We start from the raw sequence: 20392 nt of genomic DNA, 5'->3' as shown, positions 1-20392 counted from the left end.
TGTCTCTCTTTGATCCAAGTTATGTTTGACATATTTGTATCAATCTTTACTAGTCCAACCCTGCTCATTGCTCTAGTTTATCTTAAAATTTTCGAATGGCAGTCAAAGGAAATGAGAAAAATATCAGGATATTTTCGTCTGACCCATTCAGATTTGAGTACCTATATTCATCACTGCTAAAAAAATGTATGGGTTGAATTGTTATTGTTGTTACTGTGTTCAAAAACATAGTGAATAGGAGTCAGCAGACTTTCCAAAATAAGGTGGTATGTGAAAGAGATGTTGATGTCCTTAATGTTGAGAGTCCTGGATCAACATTTCTTTAGTGTCTGAGACCTAGGTAAGCTGTGAGGGGAAGACTGCTCAGCTCTCCAGTCCTTGTTGCCACAGCCTTTTGCTCTGTGCTTTAGTTGAATAATTCAATCATGCTGAGAGGTGTTTCTAAATCAGGTATAAACGATCACTTTCCATGATGCTTTTGTAAGGTCCATCTTGGCAGTAGGGATGAGCTAGGCAAGGTCTAAAAGATGCTGAACCATCTTTTCCTCTTCTGTCAAATGTGATAATGGCTTTTATTCATCCACTGTGATCTTAAAACACTTAACCTAATGAAAAGTTATTGGTAAAATTAGTGGAGGATTTTAACATTTTCAGATGACAACTCAGTTAACTGAAGATGCGAACTGTCTTCTGGACTGGCCTGTTTATCTTTGTTTTAAACCAGGAGCCCAGACTGACTTGGTTTCTAACCTGAAATATCTTGAATTCTAAAACTCAAGTCTCAGTGCTTTGCAGTAAAAAGAGGCTAATATGATATTCCTTTGTCACATACAAAATGAAGCAAATACTTTTAAAATTGTGGAGACATCCAGATATCTAGGATTGATGGGGCTATTTCCTTCAATTTTACATCAAGTGCTGGAAGTACTTTCTAACTAAAAGATTTTCTGAATATTAATGGTTGTAGAGTTTTTGAAGATGCAAAACTGAATAAATGATTCTTTCTCTTACGTATTTTTTCTTTTTTCCTGAAAAAAAAGAGGAATTTGCAATACTGTGAATAAGGTGAAGTAATACAGGAGTGGTTTTCAGTACATTGATTTTGCTTTGTGATAAAGGAAGTGCCAAATGGTTCAGTGCTCCTAGGTGTACATGAGTCACACTTCTGTTCATCTCATTTTGAAGTGAAATGCTCTGGAAATTGAGTATATGAGCAATGCTAGATAGTCAAGAAGATACTGGTAGAATGAAATAAGTTGTTTAAAATTAATTATTTGGGAAGCGCTTTGCAAAGCAGAACTGTAAAGGAGGTAACATTTTCAACTGGCTTATTCATATGTGAGCTGATTATATTAATCACTGCATTAGTGATTAATATCCCATTTTATTTTCTTGTAAAGTACAGGATCTGAAAACTAAAGAACACCTATCTCCAATATGCATAGCCTTCAAGTGCTTTGTCTGTGAAGATGTAGTTTGTTTATTCATTAGGGATTTAATCTATTTTTTAACTTTAAACATTGATTTTACTGTTTTGAGCTGCCTGATATTCTCAAAGTTGTGTATTTTCCAGCTAAACTTAGATCTGAATCTCATATTATGTGTCTTCTATATTTGTCAATTTGCCTTAATTTTTTTTTTTTAAAAGAGTTCTCATTTCTCATTTAATTTGTACCTTCTGTCCCTTTTTAAGACATCCAAGTCCAAGCTAAAAGTAGAAGCACACGGAGATATGATCTTTGATAGCATTGAAGTACCTTAATGTTTGAACATGCTACTTGTGTGCTTTAGAGAGACCTGAATTAACCAACTCCATTAACGATTTCAGACACTGAATATCAGAACACACAAAACAAACAAAGAACCTGCTGCTTACTATGCTGTCCTCATGATATTAGGCAGAAAATGCCATTTTAAAAACATAATTAGTCCTTAAAGTCATTTGCATTTGTTGTGTTCCAAACGCCTCCATAATTTCTACAATTCGATGTGTATTAAACAGATATATGCTATATATAGTACAAACATATTTTTGTGGAGGCTTTGCTCTGGAAGGCTAGCAGGGTTGGAATTGTGGGGTGCTCCCGTGGGAGTCTTGGTATGGCATGATAAACAGGCCCATGGGGTGCACTGAGTGTATTTATCCCACATTATTAAAAGTCATAGTCAATGTCAGCTGTACACTAAATAAGTTTGTCTCTCTAAAAACCAGTGTGTTTCTAGGCATTAAAGAACCCAAAACCCTAGGGTTATTCAAGCAGCCAGAGCATGGGATCTCAGCATCATGGTTTGCATTTTGCCTTTGCTCCAGACCATTTTGTGCCTCTTGTACTCAGGTACTAAAGTGAATAGAGAAGATCATCTCTGCTGCATTTGTCACTTGCATATTGAAGGGTATTCTAGGCTGAGGTACCAAACATTTCGGGTGTGCAAATAGTCAGCATTGCCTAAGCCATTACCCCTTGAGGATGTGTGGCAGTAGAGATGCTGCGCTGCTTGGGGTCATGCTGTGTGTGTGCTGTGCTCAGGTCTGTCTTCAAATCCTGCAGTCCAATTGCAATATGTTTACCCTCTGTGGTAAATTGTGCAGTGCAGAGTGGAGCAGTTATCTTCAGGAGAAATTATTTTACTCTGAGTCAAAGTCAAATTTAAGTGAGTGGTGACAGGAGAAATAGTGGGCTTAATCAATAACCTCCTTGTCTCCCCCTTTCCATACAGGGAATGATTCATTGTGTGCCCAGATTGTCTGTTTCTCAATTAAGAAGCTATGAATTGAAATCTACCATCGACTTTTCACAAGGTCTAGAGCCCCTTGGGTTTTCATCCTTTCTGCAACTGAACACTTCAGCCTTCAAAAATTTGTTTTGGCTTTTGAAGTAGGGATGTCATATCATTTTACAATAGTGAGTGTTTCTTTCCACTTGCAGCTATGTGGAAGTCACCACAGGGACCAAGATTGTTCAAGTGTTCAGCAAGAAAAGCTATATCACGTTCATAAATCTCTAAGTCAAATCTAAAATAAAAGTCATGCAGCAAACCGGAAAATGAATTTTATTTTAAATCGAAATAGGGATCAGCAGATATAGCCTGGGATTTGGAAATGATTAAGTGTAGCATTCAGTTAAGAAGTTTTACCTCTCAAGAAAATATAAAGCAAACATTCTTATTCCTGACCTATAGATCTTTGCTGTGTTCAGAATAATAAAATGACTGATCCAATCACATATTGATGCAGAAGATCTTGGAGCATTTTTACTGAGACATGAGTCAATAATAGATTTTGTGGTTTTGGCTTTTCTTTCCTGGTTAGATCATGTTTTAGTGTCAGCTCCTCTTTCCGTGTATTGTACGTCCTACTGGTAGATGCTGAAATATGCTGAAGGTTGTATTTCACCTTATCTTTGCTTACATCAATGGGAATCTTGTGTAAACTGAGGTTGTGGTCCTGAAGGTGCTCGCTTTATTTTTTGTCTTTTAGACTCATGTTCAGTGAAAAAAGTGAGATTCAGAAGGAAATGGGTTGAGTAAAGTATGTAAATCCTACGTCCTAAATGGATATAATTAGAAAACTAAATTAATGGTGTTTCTAATTGATTCAATTCAATGTGTACTTGCAGTTTTCAGCTTTGAATCCTAGAAAGATTTTCAAAGTCTACCTAATCCTGTCTTCTAATCCTGCACCAACAATTAACCAGACTTTTCCTTCATTGTCTTCTCTTGTCACTCATTACTTGGTTTTGAGGTTTAGATTATGGGTTTCCCTACCATAGCCAAAATGACTTATAGATCTTTTCCAAATTTCAAAGCCCGTCTACTGGTAATGTTGAATCTTGATTAATGGTATACATAACTTAATCATGTTTAGCTCTTATATTATCTTTACATACTTTGTTGTCTAAAGAAATGACTGATACTATGACTTAACACAGTCTGTAGGGTATGGTGAGGTGGTAGGAAATTTATTTTGAGCATTAACATATCATCCCAAACTATCCCCAATCTCAGTGTGCATGAACTATGCATCTGCACAAATTCCACCAGACAATTTGAATTTGAAAAAAAAAGGTGATGAAGAGTAACATTTGCCATTTCCAGTATGATGCTCATACAGTTGATGTGAAATTTTGCTTCTTTCACTCCACAGAAGAATCTGATAGATTGGAGCACTCTCCTCAGTCTGCTGCAAAAGACAGAAATACATGATTTAACTATTAATCCCAGTCTCCATCTGCCACTGGAGATTTTCACTGACTAGCCCCTTATCAGAAACAAAATGATAAGGAATGAAAGTTATATTTGTAGACATATATATACGGATTGCATGGAGAAGCTTTTCTCATGGGGAGAAAGTTTTTTTGGGAGTGGTATCAAGGTCAGGCATTTTGACCTTTGGGAACAGGAGACAAGATTCCTCCCTGTTCATAGGATCCCTATGCTTTGTCAACATTTCTCCATGATCTTTCTCCTGCCTTTACTTTTCCTTTTGTGATGAATTCCTATGACTGGAAACTGCATTTTATCTGCTGTCATGCCCCACTGAAGGAAAGTACAGGAAAGTTTTTAGCTCATATTTCACTCAGATGCTTGGTGGGCAAAATTCTCCTTGCTTTGGCATTTTCCTGTGAATTGGAGCAGGAGATGCTGCACTTGATATTATTTCCATTAAGCTTTGTAAGATTTAAGGTAGAGCCACTGAAGCAGTGACCTCTGACTCTGACAGAAATTTGTTAAAGTCAAAGCTCTTCCCAAGAGCGTGATACATAGATTAGCAGATCTGTCAAAACTGGTTTTAAACCGTCATTGGCTTTCCTACAATTTACTTGTGTGATTTGCCTTTCTTTGACCTATTATAAGTACATCTCCACTGAACAATTATACCAGAATCTAAAATTCAGGAAATAATGATTTTGGTTGTCTTGAGCCTCAGCCTAACATCATGAGAATGTAGCTTGGAAACTACTGCTCGTTTTTGTGAGATCTAATGTTTTGTCTAGCTGTGTTGAAATAATTTACTGAAACATTGATGCTGGGATTTTTCCTCCAAAATCCAAAACTAATGTAAAGAAGTATCATGGAAAAGGAAACCAAACAGAGATACTTGTTTTACCTTAACCTGAAAAATAATAATACTGAAACATCCTGCTGCCTCAATTCTGCTCTTAAGAGACTTAAGCATCTGGAAATGAAGATGCACTAGTGCTAAGCTTTTTTAATAGAATTTGGATCCTGGAACTGGGAGGATGTGAAAAAATGTTCTTACTTTAACTTCTTGATGAATAAAGCATTTATTATTAATTATGCTTGGGAAGATAATGCTGTAATGATGTCTTGCAAAGATCAAAGGGCATGAATCTTTCAAGTTTCAATTCACATGAAATTTATACACATACTGAACTTTATCTGGAGAAGTAATGCCATGAAACTTAGTACTGATATTGGAGAGGGAATTCTGAAAGTAATTCCGGAGATAATATTTCAAGATAAACTACTGTTTGGATTAGAAAGAAATATGAGTATTATTTTAACCTTGGTTTTCAATGTCCTTCATCAAATTATCAATTTATTACTTTTGCTGCAGGCAGTTTCTTCTTTCATCTATACCCAGATAGCTCAGGAGGAATGCTCCTGAAATTTGCTTGAGGAACCTGGTCTTAAGTAAATTTGACTCTCCACTCTGAATAACAGGTTACACTTGAGGATATCCTGAAATCCCTTCCAACCATTTATTGGTTGGAATTATTCTACCATTCTGTGTTGTACTGATGAGAGACCAGAACAGGGCCCAAGTAACCAAGGATGTATTTGAAATTTCAGGCATACTGGAAATGCAAACAGCTGCCACAATACAAGAAGAAGTAAAATTGTACCTTCTAGCATTAACTGACTTGAATAAAATCTCCTGCTTTTCTAAGAAAACAAAAGAGGAGAAACAGATGGGAGTGAATTGGGAAGAGAAAAATCTATTGTTGTGATGCTTTAATCCATTGAAATACGTGAGCCTGGAAATGTAGTAATAAAAATTCAAGGACTTCATTTTAGGAGGAATTAGGTGCTAGCAGGTGTTTTCTAAGGGTCAAGGTTACACTGTCCTGAAGAATGACAGCAGGGAAGCCAGCTCTGGAGTGTCGCATCAGTGATTCTGCACACCACAGCCTAACCAGAGCTGCTGAAATGTGTTCTCATGACTGGGAGTCCAGCTGCTTTCTCTAGGACGCAGGTAAGACTCAGCTGTGCTTTCATGTTTCATCCTCTTTTTTTACTCTTTCTTTCCTCTTGACTGGTATTTATGTCATGGCTTAGTAAAAGATAATTCCAGTATTTTCTTTGCTCAGCCTGACTGACTTACTCCTTGGTCAGCAGTCATCAGACCCTGTGCTTTGTGCACTGAACTGAATGACCTTTTCCACCTACTCAGGACAAATACTTTTTTTCCTTAGCAAAGATAGACACTTTCTTCAGCAATAGTGAACATGTCAATTTAAAGCTAAGTGGGAAAACTGAATTCTAGCATTTAGTTCCAGAAGTCAGCCTCAGTTTATATGCCAGCAAGTCACATGGCAATACAACACATTTTTATTCAAACAAAAATGAATAGTTGCCATAGTTACCAAAAAATCATAAGATGCCATATAAAACTGGGAAATGAATGTATTATCTTTAAAGGACACAATTGCCAATGAATAAGAACAGCCCTTTCCTTTTGTTTTAACCAACTGGGTGGTAACATCATGCCAGTTGCTATTTTGTGCAGTGCAAAATCTGACAGAATACTGAACCCTTTATGGAGTGAATACATAAATATATAGCTAGTGCATTTCTAGATATGCCTCAGATACACATGTTGTTGGAATCTTTGTAGATACAGTAATTTGGAATAAAACTGGTGCCTTTACTCTTTCTCTTACAAGAGAATATTTTCTTTCTGCTGGGGAAACTATATCTGATTTTCATTACTTATTTTTAAAGCATGAAAAGAAAAATTTTCATGATTTCAGTAGACACATTTTGACTTTGTAACCTCTCTTGATACACTGTATAAATGGCTTGACTTAGCTGAGAATTGCACTACTGCCAAAACTGGTGAATCCTGAATTTCGCTAAACTTTGGCTATCTAGTTAAAGCAATTGGCATGCTTCTGTTCGCTTGTGTTGATGGGAACTGGGTATCTATATATAGCCATCAATGCTTGTATGACTTCCACAGTCCATAATTGACCTGGATTTGAGTGGTCAAGGCTTAATGGAATTGGAGAGTCTACTGCCAGAGTTACAAAAATATTTCTGCAGGCAGAAGGAAAGAAAAACCTTAGGTATGTGCCTTTTGGTGATCATCTGAGAGGAAAATAACTACAAAAAAGATGCAATTCTCATTGTACAGAACTGGTCAGGAGGATGATTTCGTACAGCATGGTTTATCACAGACTTGTACATTTGCTATCATTGTAATCATTGGCAAAGACTTTGTAAATGGTTGTACCTGACAACCATCATAAGAATAAAATAAATGCAAGTATAAATAAATAGAAAAAAGTCAATATCATAAACACTGGTAGCTTAAATCTAAAATATTCTGCAAGTCAAGGAGAAGTGAGAAAAAGCTGGCTAAAGGAACAAAACTAGACCAAAATAATTTTTCCACTGTATTTGGAAAAGAAGCCTACCAGACAGCCTGTATTGGGACAGCCAGATTATAGAAGGAGCACTCAAGGAGGATGAGGCCATTTCAGGGAAGCTCCATGAGTTTCATGCATTGATGTGCATTGTGGAAGAAACAAAAATATTTGCACCCTCTAAGGCCCTAACACAGGAAAAAAAAGGAGTCAGCATAGAATATGTTTAAAACACACAGACTGCAGAGGAATATGTGGTAAAATTTGATGGAAGAAACCCCCCAGAATCATCAATTTGGTTAACATCCACATACTAGTTCAAACACAGCTTAAGTATGAAGCACCTTGCACTTTCAGGCTCCCTTTGGAGCAAGCCTGGTATCCAGAGACAGGAGAATGACAACTCTTACATCCTAAATAAAAAATAGTTGGTGGGAGCAAAGCGGGGAAGCACAGGCTGGCCATTCTGAATCCTGTACTGGGCACATCAGCAGAAGCTTTGATGGAGGACAGACTTCAGCACACCTCTGTTGGTTGACGTTGTGCCTTTTTATGGCTTCTTGAAGTGCTTTCAGAGCAGCACCAAGTATATCAATGAGATGATTTGCTATGCTAAAACAATGTACCGAAGTTTCCAAAAGGCAAGCATTCTCCTAGAGCTTTTTAGCCATGTGGTGGGGCAAGAGGAAAGGTTGTAACATGGATAAGTTATTGGCGGAAAGATAAACAGAGGAATGATTTGGTCAGGGACCATGAGAAAGTGTGCAGATGATACTGTGTTATTCAAGGTACAGAGGGGGTCAGTGGCAAGCAGCACATAAAAGGGCTTTACAAGATCCAGGTATGAATGAAATGTTAGGCCAAATCTAATACAGATAAATGCAAATTGATCCACTGGGAAAAACAGCCTAACCTTTGCATTAACATGGTAGGTTGTGAACCTGCCATCTCCCAGCATCTTCCGATTTTAGGTTTTGGCAGATTTAAATAGGATCCATACCTGTTTGTAATGAAGGACGGGAAGAAAACCAGTTTCTATATGTGAATTTTAGGAGAAAGAGATAATTTTCTCATTCAAGCCTGATAATTTCTGAATGAGAGAGGAAGGTCTTGAATGATACTGTAACCTGTTCCATTAACAGAATAGCACAGCAGTCTATTTTTAGATCACTTCATCCTGTGCAGCAAGGGAGCAATTTCATTGCCTTCCCAATACAATCTAGGCTTGACTGTGTATATGGGCTTTTTAATTAGACCCCCTCCTCCCCACATACATATTTATGCAGGGAAATTTATTCGAGAAAACTCACTTTTGGGTACATATCCAAGTTTTGTGTGTAAAATAACATTAGACGTGAAATAAAGCAGAACCACTTCAAATTATTATGTCACCCAGACAGGAAAGAAAACAACATAATGTAGAAAAAAACAAATGATTGAATATTCATAAGAATAAAACCTATTTAAACCAAAGTTGTTGCAGTCAATCCTCTATAAGCAATCCACAGGTTGAAAATTGCATGCCATATATATTTGATAAGCAACTGGAAATTGTAAACAATGAAGCAAGAGCCAGTCAAATAACAGACTAACAGCAGTGAAAAAAACCCCAGCATTTAACAGTACTTTTGTTTCCTGAAATTGTCTGTGCTGCTTTATATCACAGGGCTAGAATACTACCTACAACAGAGCCTTGTTTAATAAATACAGGATCTTACTCTGGAATCCAAATTTCTGATGCCCCTGGGAGTTGATGATGTTGGCAGGTAACTGTATCACTGATTATTATAGCACAAAATAGTCCTGTTCATGGCTGATCAGGGGCTGGGGAAATACGTGACTCATTTGGAGTCATAATCCAGCATTTAAACGCCACACATTAATTTCTTGCTTGGCACTGCCGTTCTATCTGAATGAATTTTGTTGCTTATCCTGTAAATAATTAAGAAATCCTGTCTGTCTTCTATAGAAAAAGAACATGACACAGCAAGAAAACCAATATACGTAGAGGCTGTGATTATCTGTGCTCACGTAGGAGAATCAAGGCTAGAATAGAAATTGCTTGCTTAATTTGTTGGGGTATAATCTTCTCTCTCGCCCTTAGCTCCTTGTAAACAGCTTATGCCTTTTGTGTGGCTTAGAAGCTTGCATGGATGGTCATTATCCCTCACATTTCCAGCATGTTAACTATCTATATGCCTGTGGTACATTAGAGCACTACCTAAAAAATAGTAGCAAATTTGTAATGGGAATAGTAATTTAATATCAGAAAATGTGGCAATAGGAAGATGGATATAATGATAGTAAATGTCAGATAGTCACAGAAATGAGATATTCTTCTTATTCTGAATTATTTGACTGGAAACATAACTGTAATTTCATGTCACCTAAGGTTTGATTGGAAAAGTTAAAATCTTTAACAGAAGGCTGTAAATAATATTGCCATACTAGACAGATGTTGCTCTAAGCTTACAAATATAAAGATGTTCATTTGGTCAGGGATCAGAGACAATGCAGTGTAATTGCTCAGCTAGCCAGGAGCCTGAGGTAGGGTCGGGTGAATGCTTAGAATGACTAACTGCATAAGTTCAAGCCATACTGGAAACATTTTTTTTAAAAAATAAAAAATACATGTGATGGTGTGAATTTTTTAACAATACTTTAAAAATACATAAGACAAATTTGTTTAGTCATGCATTATTGGAAGACATTTTACACCTAGCTCTTTACAAAGTGTGTAACATTGTTGCAAAGTGGTGGGATAGTATTATGATTATTTTCTGCAAGCCACTAAAGCCACCTAACTGTGAAGTCTCTTAGATAAAGTGCATTGTGTACCCAAACTGTGCAAAAGTAAACTTCTGCATATAGTGTTTTCAATTATGATTGTCCAAAAATAGTGACTAGATAAGATTATCTTTGATTATGAGGACTAACTATAGATACCAAGCTACTGCAACTAATTATTGCCATCTTACACTATTTACAGATCTTGGAAAGAAAAGCTCCCAGCTCTTTCCAGCACAGAGCATCTTGGGGTCAACAACTGAAAAAATAAACTAGTAAACTCACTGCTATCACCTGAAATTCATTACTTTTCCTTAATAAGGTATTCTTTCTTTTGACTGTTTCCATCTCAAAGGATAACAGTGAATTTCCTAAAGGCAAAAAAATACTCTAAATTTATCTGTAGAAACTCTATATTTTATCAGTATATGGAAAAGAAAGAACCTCAGACTCTTTGGATGTTGAAATTGTCTTAGGAGGAAGGACAAATAGACTTGGTGCACATTTTTGAACACATAAAAATGTGGTTTTGTATCAGAAGAAAATTAAAAGCCATACTGACTTTCAGAGCTTGCACTTGCTGACTGATGAATGTGTATTGATATACTGAGGTGAACTGTAGAACAAATGCACTTACAAAGTAAATTTTATTACATTAATTTTTAAAAATATCTTCATGCTAAAATAAGAACTATTATTTCAGTAAATTTCATGGAATTATAGTGTCTATTCATCTATGCATGCAAACTGTTAAAGAAGTGTTCTTTATCTGGTTGTAGAGTTAATTTATACCTAGATCTTTTATGTTGTATAATGCTAAAGAAACTGCTTGATGAATGGTATGAAATATCCAATGATATTTTCTCTCTTTGTCAGCATCTTAATTTTTGACTGTTTAGTTTGTTGAAATGTTCTGCTTTTTAAGAGTCATCAGATGTTTCCTATCTTGTCCAAAGAGAAGTCTAAACTAGGGCCATACAAATAACTTTTGTTTTTATTTAGAGATGGTACTCCCCAATCTAGCGTTCCCTCTGAAACACTCCAAGCTATGCGTCGCTCTTTCACCTCCCCCTTCCCTTCCCCCTGTGGCAGGCTGGAGAGGAGAATGAAGCACAAAAGTTTAAGATTGAGGGTTTGAGATAAGAACAATTTATTTGAAACAGCAATGAAATAAGAAATAAACATTAACAGCAAGAACATTAGTAATAGATTGTACGAGGGAGGTGAACATTTCCCATGCAAGTGGTCACCATGTAAAGCCCACTCCTCAGGAATAATCAGTATTAATACGTATCAATCTGTTTAATGAAACCTGTAGTAGAAAATAGCAGACAGTGGGGATTTTGCTAACTGACATTCTCTTGAAGTATGTGAAAATTTTTGAATGTCATATAAATGGCACATAGTTAATATATTTCTAAGACACTAGTAAAAAATGAGAGCAAAATATTGAACAATCTGCGTTGTTAATGACTTTTTCTTGGCATGCTGTTTTTCTTATTCATACAGGTAAAATATGTACCTAAAGGACTTCATCCTGTGGCAGAGTGAATTCCATTCACATTCCAGCAGTTTGCAGAGACCTGCTGCCTGTAGGGTGGAGTGACACTGGAGAAGTTCATGGAGAACTGACTACTTTGGGAGGAACCCCACAGTGCAGCAGGGGAAGGATTCCTTTTCCTGAGCAGCGGCAGAAACAATGCGTGATGAACTGACTGCAACCCCCCATACCCTGCTTCCCTGCAATATCTGGGGGGAAAGAGGTAGAGGAGGGAAGGAGAAAGAGGTAAGAGGAGAGTGTTTTTAAGATTTATTTTACTTCTCATTATGCTGCTCTGATTTAGTTAGTAATAAATCCAGTTAATATCTCCAATTTGAATCTGTTTTGCCTGTGACAGTATTTGCTGAGTGATATCTCCCGGACCTTATCTCAGCTGCTGAATCTTTGTTATATTTTCTCTCCCCTGCCCAGCTGAGAAGTGGAGTAATAAAGCAGCTTTGGTGAGTGTCTGGAGTCCAGCCAGGGACAACTCACTCAAATGTCAATGACATTTTGGAAACTCAAAGTCACAGGCACCCTGTATTACCAAACCTCTGTGTGTGACTTATGGAAATGGATTTGATTGGTGTGCAAGCTAATAAAATAAGTCACTAGATTACTGATGATCATGAGTGAAGATATGGAAGAATGAAGATACAGAAGAGTGAAGATGTCAAGTAATGCATAATTAAAATGACTGATTCATGATCAAGGCACTATTTTCACTTCCTGCACTGAGGAATCCTTCCCCAGGTATTATTGATTCTTGGCTCAGGCTTTGATTTCTTTGTACAGCTCTGTTCCTCTAATGTCTAGAAAGGCAAGTGCTGCCATACCAAGACAAAACATTTTGCATCGGGTCAAAGGATGTCACATCAACAGGAAAACCTTTGTTGCTATTGCAGTGCCCACAGACAATTTTACTGTCTCTAATAACTCTATGGAAAAAGCCTGGGTCTGCAGTAGGTCAGCCTACACATAGTGGTGATATAAAACCAATTAATTATCCTGCAAAGATGAAAACAAATGAGGAAGAAGAGTGAAAGCATACACAAACACAAGCATAAATCAAACTTTGTCTTTTTGCGCATTGATGCATATATTTTTGTGAAGGCTGAAGTCACAAATACTCTGTTGTAATTAATATTGTGCTCCAGTGAATTAGGAATAATTTCTGCAGTAAGACCAGGGGGCCTGTGGATGACCCTTCTGCAAAGGTGAGCTGAACTCACATAACTACTAATTGCACTTCTGCGGAATTGGGGGATTGGTGGAGGGCCACTGTGCCTTTCAAGTTCTAAGAGTCCACCTCTTGAGAACCTAAAGGTATTTTGCTGCCTGTAGATTTCTATAAAATAAGAGGTTTTTCTCTAGGGTTATGCCAGATTAATTACAGAAGCACAAAACTAAAAAGGTGAACAGTTATTTTCACAAGGGCTAGAAAAGAAATGACAGTCTTCTGAAAAACCCAGGAACATCAAATTACAATTAGTAAATAAATACAGGTGTGACTCATCTTGTTGGCTGATAAGTATCTACTTTCTTATTTGGTTCCTGCTGGCCTGTTTGAGGGCTGTCTTGCTGCTGTGATGATTTAATTCTTTTATGGAGAGCTTTGAGTGTTCTTTCTTTTGTTTTAATGTCATGCATGACTTGCTGTATGGCTGACCAAAAAGAAGATATCTGGTGAGACTGAGGATATGAGAACTTGGGCTTTAGTAATGTGTTTTGTACACAGTGTAACTTTGAAAATGACAATTTATAAAATAACAGATTATCTTTTGGTCTATGATTTGTGGGGTATTTCCAAGTAGAAAAACACACTAGTTACAATTTTTTTGAATACAAATAGTATTATTGACTACTGTGCAAAAAAACCACCTGGTGGTCTGTGATTCCCACTGTGGCATTTCCTGCCAGCTTGCCAGAAGTTGCATCACACTTTACAAAATATGCATTTTTCTTGTTATAAAGCAGACTTCATGGGAATGCATTTACAATTTTTAAAATCCTTTAATAGCAGATATAGCTAGTCAAGGATAAAAGAATCTTATAAATATGTGATAGTTTGTTTTATTCATTCACAATTGCATCTTACAAGATACAATGTGTATTCCAGGGTCTTTGGAGATATTTTGTCTGCTGACTCTTTATGCAATCAGAACAATTTAAATAAGTAGAGCAAATTCCCACTTAATTATATTTCTGAAAGTATTTTAAAAAATCTAGTTATGACTAACAGGCTGAACATATTTTACAAATGTTTTATGGTTTTTTTTTTCTGAAATGATTGTGAAGTACTTAATTAGGTGTAATGTATACCAACAGGCAAGCTATAACTGCTGAATGGTAAATAATTTCTCATTTTTAGTTATACTTTTGGCATTTAACTGACCTTTCAAAAAAGAAAAATGCATGCATAAATATACTTAAGGTATACTTGAAGTAATGATTTTTCTCAGCCTTGGTTGAATTTAAAGATATAAAGTCAAATTTTTGTTTCCTTTTATGATTTTTTTAGTTAATGGTACTGTTTGGGTAGTTTTTCCCCATTTTTTTTCCCTCCCCTCCCTTTTTTTTCCCCTCCCCCCATTACTAATTTGTTCAAAACTTAAAATGATGAGAGAAGAATGATTTGTAAGAAAAGCCAGGAGCCGTTCTTGGAAGTTATATCCACTTCCTGTGTGTGTCTGAGCATTTCTTTGAACTCTGGGCAGGTACACGGATTGTGAAATTCATGTTTATACACAAATAATGAGGTCTGGATTAATATAACTATCACCTTGTGTGGTAATCAGTTACTATAGCTGGAGTTTGGGGAAAAAACATGCTCATATTGATAGCTGAGCTGTCCAAGTACATTTTGCACCTACATGTTTGTAGGGAGGCAGTGTTGTGTATCCTACTTTTGGAAGTTATCCACTTAAGACTTCTGGCTGCTTTATGTCTCTCTCTGAATGCTTTATGGTTCTTTACTCTTAGTGTCATGAAAAATTTTCATCCTTCTAGGGGGAAAATAATTTAGCATCTCTGACCATTGCTCCATTCTAGTCAAAGATTTCAATAAACACCTCTGATTCTTAGCCTAGAACTCTTGAATCTGGTCTCTTCCTACAGTCTTTTGTCCACCTATCCCCAGTATTATCATTCCAGAGAGGTTTTTAATTCTCTGTGAAGTTCATCTACAAAACTAATTCAAACCACTCTTTACTGGTCAGTGAGGTTTCTGTTTCTGCTACTCCCTTTCTTTGTCTACCTACAGGGTAAACCTTATTTGAAATATGAACTAGTGAAGTTAGAAAACAATCAGGCTGTATTATATTTGCCTAGTATAAAATGAAGAGAGAAGCAGAAATGCTGAACTTTTCTGCTGTTGAAGAAAACAGAGACAGAAAACATGAGATAATGGGAATGGTCCTGTTAAATTGGTTGCAATATTAATTCCATTATTGCAATTGACAGCTAATTTTCTGGTGCTACTTTCTCCTTTTTTCTGTTTGGTATCTGGAACTGGGAAATATTTCAGTAAAATATTTCAAAATTTTCCATTTTACATAAAACAGACTTTTTAGTAGTATATTTGAGCTTATCAGACAATTCACATGCATGAATTGCACATACGTCATCTAAATGTGCATGTTTTTGTTGCCATGTTTTTAAAATTTTATGCTCTGTTTACCTGAGGACTTGAGTAGAAATATAGTCTTTTGTTTTATTTTTTGTTAGTTATCTTTTACAGCCACTTTTATTTTGAAGGCTTTATGTTTACAAATTTTTCAAATACTCTTTTGAATACATTTACCAAAACAGTGTTCTAGCTTACAAGCAATTTGGTGAAGTGTTTATAACATTTAACAGTTATCTCCAGTAAAAGTGAAGGAACCTGATGTTAATGCTGTCTAGTTACAGCCCTTATGCAGAAATGGTGAAAGATCTGGTTTTCTGTAGGTCATAGCAAGATTTATGTAATTTAGATTTTCTTCTAGTGCACACTACATAGGAATTTCTTGGAGAAGCCCCAGTTTCTCTCAGTCTGTGTGCACGAAAGAGAAGACTAGTCTAATTCCCCTGTCTGGCTGAATTAGCCTGTCATTTTTCTATGCAAAAAGTAAACCCTTTGACAGGGATTATTGATCCAGACATGTTTCATAGGAGTCTATAGTTCTTGTCTCTCATTTAGACCAAGAGTTTGAGTTTCATGGTCTGAAAGTACACTGAGCATCAGTAGCATATTAGAGTGTCTCATTATGGTGTGGTCAAGAATATCTTGGAGTCATGGGGTGTTTATTTCTGGCACAAGATTTTGCAGTCTTTTCTTCTGAAGAACTATTTTTAAAATTGTCATTTGCTTTGAAAATTTCCTGATCAGGGCTAATCTTGTATCATTTAGAAATTATTAAAAATTCTTTGACTGAAACCCAAAAAAAGTTTGTTACATACTGTTGTAATTGTAAAAAAAATGAACTTGGCAGTAATATTGGGACTAAAGATTTAAACATGTTATTGGTATGTAATGGTTAATTGTTTCTAAGTTTCATCCTTTTTATTTATTTCGATGCGTGTTTCATTCCTGCTTGCAGAAATTGATATTCCAGAGGAAATTGGCTACCAGCAGCATGAAGCTATCTAAAGAAAAAGCTACATCCGCTGAGGTAAGATAATCAGCTAAGATACATCATTTTTTAAAATAGATTTTTGCACCAATTATAGAAAGGGCAACCTCTGAAGGGACTCTTGAACAGCTCATAACCTCTCTCTCTCTCTCTCCTGACAATGAGAAAGAGAGAAAGATGCTCATTCAGCAGGCTAGAAATGTTTTTCAAAGAGATTAAAATAGATGTGGCTAACCTTCCCACATATACCCATTATCAAAGGCCTAACATTTTGACACTAGTAGTATTTAAATGCTGTCCTGGTTTGTTTTTCTCTAGGTGAAGTTTAAGACGGTGTTCCACATGGTTTGTTTTAAAACGTATTTTATGTGTGAGGCTTAGTTGCATTTTTCATTCCTATAAACTGTGCTCTAAAACTATAAAACATACTGCTGCTTGAAAAAAACCTGTTATTTTTCTGTGTAGGCATTTTTTGAAGCTATTGTCTTTGTGTAATGATGCAAATTTATGAATTATACTAACTTGTTTAAAAAGATATCAATCTGCTTATGTGGCTGTAATCATTATTGATATTTTTCTCTTTTTTGGAGTGTGATGCAAGACCAAAACTATCGATTTCACTGTTGTATGGCAAGGTACAGGGATGCTCCATTGAAGCATTTGCTTTTCTATATAGATTCTATGAAATGAAAAATTCTGCCTGAATGTAAAACTTCATAATTGAGATTCTATAAGATATTTCAGAAGTAATTTTAAGTGTTGTGACTAAGACTGTTTATAATATTAAAAAAATCATCAAAACAGGAAGTCATTTGTCTTTCTCTAAAATGGAAATTCTGCAAATGGCTGGGATAGGAGTTCTAACCTCTGTCTAAAAGAAAGCAGAGTAAGATTTTTCTGAACTTTCTTATAATTTTGTTTAAAGCGTAGCTGTGCCTACAAAACCATATTCACAACACAGAGGACAAACACAGCTATAAATGTATTTTTTAATGTCAGTCTAGATTTCTTAAGATTTAGATCTAGGTTGTTTAATAGATAACAATTTATTTGTTCTAAATAACAATTTAACTGCAGATGGGAAATGGTGAAAGAAATCCTTGTTTTGATTGGCTTCCATGCATGGCTACTGATTTACCTATTAAATTGTCTTTATCTCAACCCATGAGATTTCTCACTTTGACTCTTCCAGTTTTGTCCCCTATCCCACCAGTGGAGAGAGAGCAGTGACTGGTTGCCAGCTGGGGTTAAGCCACAACACCATCTGAAAGTGACATGTGCAGAATGAACTACCTTGAAAGGTTTAGAACAAATGATAACAGGAGAATGAACTATACTTAAAACTAACCCTAGTATTATTATTTATATCTTTAGTTGTTTTCCACAAGGTTATGTTTCCTCAGCTCTTTTCTACATTAAAAACAAGACAAACACCAAGATGGAAGCCAAGCCAAATCCAGGACATTGTTAAATATATTTGCTTTCAATTTCCCTGAAAGCAGGGGTGGAGTCCCTCCTCTCTAAGGTCACTTATTTTTTGCCTTAAACCTTCATTTAGGAAGAATTTGTAATAACTATTTCATATTTGAAATCAAGTTAATTTCAGAGGTCAAGAGGGAAACAGTCCTCATGCACTGGCTGAAAAATTCTCTCCCAACCTGTTATTCTGATGTTCTCTGTACTGAAGCTGTGCTTTTATGCTCCTGTGGGCTAGACCTTAAAAATCTTTTTTGAAAGCCCTGAAGTCTTATGTCTGTATTAGCCTTATCAGTGAACTATTTCAATAACAACATTCAGAGTATCTCTCCTAATAAATAGTGTAGGCAGAAACAGCTCTGCTAAAAATTCACCTTTGGGCTCTAAGCAGATAGCGAGAAGCAACCAGAGTACAAGAGGATAAGCTTAGTCATCATTGCCCCTTTTGTCAGTGGTTGCCCTGCAGTCTTTATCTACTATAACTGAACCTGTAGACCCTAGGAACTACTGTGATTAACTTTTGGTCCTAAAGACCGTGGGTTAACCATCCCCTTCAGCAGCCAGAGATATCCAGCAAAGGCATGTGTAATGAGGGTTGCAAAGGGAAGATGTATACCCAGGGCTTTCAACAGCTGCATCAGCTCAGATGGAGGGTTAGCAGGCTCCAGTTTGAGTTGCTGGCTCCTAATCACATCTTAAAATTGCCTTTTCTAAGCACTTAGATTTAGTACATGACAGTACAGCCCTGGTAGGGTGTTAGCACGCCATAACACACTAGCAGAAGTAAACGAGCTTGTCACACATAGCCTATACCACCACCACAAAATCTGGCTGCATTTTTGTCTTAGTATGAAGTTCAGGTTGCCACAATGAAAAGGTAATGACTACCTAGTTGACCAGCCTGCAAATCTTACCATAGATTGTACAGTTTTGCAAGTTTTCTTCATTTCTCTGCATCCCAACTGTCTAGTTTGTTGAAATTAGAACAAAATAAGGACAAATAACCTTCTAGTTCCTTATCTTTCTGGGTTCTTTTTTTTTTTTTTATATATTATTATTTTTTTTATTAGTTAAGTAATATTAGGGAGATATACAGGGGAATGTGCAGACAACTGTGAAAAATTTATGTGATTAATTTATGTTTTTTTGGTTTTTTTAAAATATTTTTGTTTCCCAGCTGCACATCTATTTCACTTTAAGTGCCTGTGCTTTCAGACTTCCAATAAATTCAACAGTTTTTTTAATGTATATAAATATATCTCAGAATGGCAGAGCAATTAATTTATATGGTGGGTAAGTGATTTGACAGAAAGTTGCCTAATGGTGAGGAGAACAGTTTTCTTTATGTATATAAATATACCTCAGAATGGCAGAGCAATTAATTTATATAGTGGGTAAGTGATTTGACAGAAAGTTGCCTAATGGTAAGGAGAACATAAACCACTGGATAAAAGCAAAACAACAAAGTTAAAGCATTCAGTTGTTAAACATAATTATTGTCCTGAAATCTCAGAATCCTGCTCTGCTTATGGAATAGGGCTGTTAAAACATCCCTTGTCCTCTCTAAGTCCAAGCTGCTTTAATTTTTTTCATATGAAATCCTGTATCATATCTGTCTGCAGTCTCATTCTATGCATGATAAAAAAAAATGTATATTTTTTATGATGAGTCTTTCTCTGACTCTACATCTTTATTTCATTATTTGGGCTTTGATGTTCCTCTGTGAGCAAAACTCAAAGCAGACTCCTCAGGAAATGATGCCTTAGCTTATAAAGCAATTTAATATAAAAGTAAACTAAATTTTTTCTATTCACTAATTACATGTAGCTGCCTTGTGGCTAGTCAGAACAAGATAAAATTGCTGGGCAAAGGTCCTATCATACTGAGTTATGACAACGTACTTGAGGTTGTCACTGTGTATATCTACTTATCCTTTATGAATACCACAATGAACTTTAAATTCAAGTTCTAATAAAGTAGTAGCCAAAAATAAGTGAGGAAGGACAACAAAGTGGAGAAGGCAAACCCCCAACTTTCATTAACACTATTCAAGAGGTGCTTTAATTTGAAATGGCAGGTTGGCAGTCTGTAGTTCATTGCTGATATGAAGATTTGCTAGTGTTTTAAAAATAGGCATGTTTTGATAATGTTGATTCTGTCTAAAACTCAGTCTGGTTTGTTTGTAGCACTGAGTAAATTCATTATTTACTGTTAAAAACCATGTAGACTGACAGTTATTTTTATCCAAGAAAACTGCATCAGAGAAAGTGAGTGTTGTCCTTGCCATCTGACTTTTTAAATCCTGGAAAGTAAGAGCTACAAGCAAAATCCAGGAGTTTTTTAATGGCCCAGGGGATAGTAGGTGT

The 20392-nt window shown here is 36.1% G+C and overlaps 1 protein-coding gene across 1 annotated transcript in view; it reads left to right on the top strand.

Moving 5' to 3' along the window:
* The window catches only part of LOC111928358 (uncharacterized), a 93277-nt gene that overhangs the window by 56602 nt on the left and 16283 nt on the right, over positions 1–20392 (top strand). The window contains exons 10-15 of the mRNA XM_086890437.1: positions 5815–6217; positions 9277–9376; positions 10600–10719; positions 11907–12183; positions 12370–13154; positions 16518–16589. The gene's annotated coding sequence lies outside the window, so the exon portion shown is untranslated. The remainder of the gene's footprint in view (positions 1–5814; positions 6218–9276; positions 9377–10599; positions 10720–11906; positions 12184–12369; positions 13155–16517; positions 16590–20392) is intronic.

The sequence above is a fragment of the Cyanistes caeruleus genome, chromosome 5, assembly GCF_971803275.1.
Source record: "Cyanistes caeruleus chromosome 5, bCyaCae1.hap1.1, whole genome shotgun sequence".
NCBI classification, from domain to species: Eukaryota; Metazoa; Chordata; class Aves; order Passeriformes; family Paridae; genus Cyanistes; species Cyanistes caeruleus.
This window is presented reverse-complemented; position numbering and strand designations above follow the sequence as displayed.